Source organism: Penaeus monodon, chromosome 29 (genome assembly GCF_015228065.2).
Source record: "Penaeus monodon isolate SGIC_2016 chromosome 29, NSTDA_Pmon_1, whole genome shotgun sequence".
Lineage (NCBI taxonomy): Eukaryota > Metazoa > Arthropoda > Malacostraca > Decapoda > Penaeidae > Penaeus > Penaeus monodon.
Window position 1 is genome coordinate 20,491,374 of NC_051414.1, and position 266 is coordinate 20,491,639.

Below are 266 nucleotides of genomic sequence, written 5' to 3' on the forward strand. Positions count from 1 at the left end.
TATCCAAAAACAGCTCGTATTTTTTTGGTCCATCTATAACTGGTTAAACGCGTTACAGAGCATTATATTATTCTCTCCCTCCCCCCTCCGCCCTCCTCCCCCTACCCTCTCCGCCCCATGTGTATGCATACAGTAAATGAGTCTTCAATATTGCAAACACAAAGAACAGCGCCTTGGTGTTGGCCGGTGTGCATGAGACTATCACCCAGGCCATCGTTGGAAGAACAGTTACTCATCATGCATCTGTAATATCCCACGCGCGCCTC

The 266-nt window shown here is 48.1% G+C and overlaps 1 protein-coding gene across 1 annotated transcript in view; it reads right to left on the reverse strand.

The window, feature by feature from the left end:
• Positions 1-266, reverse strand: part of LOC119591767 (cadherin-related tumor suppressor-like) — a gene marked incomplete at its 3' end in the record, with an annotated part of 104,813 nt that overhangs the window by 48,695 nt on the left and 55,852 nt on the right.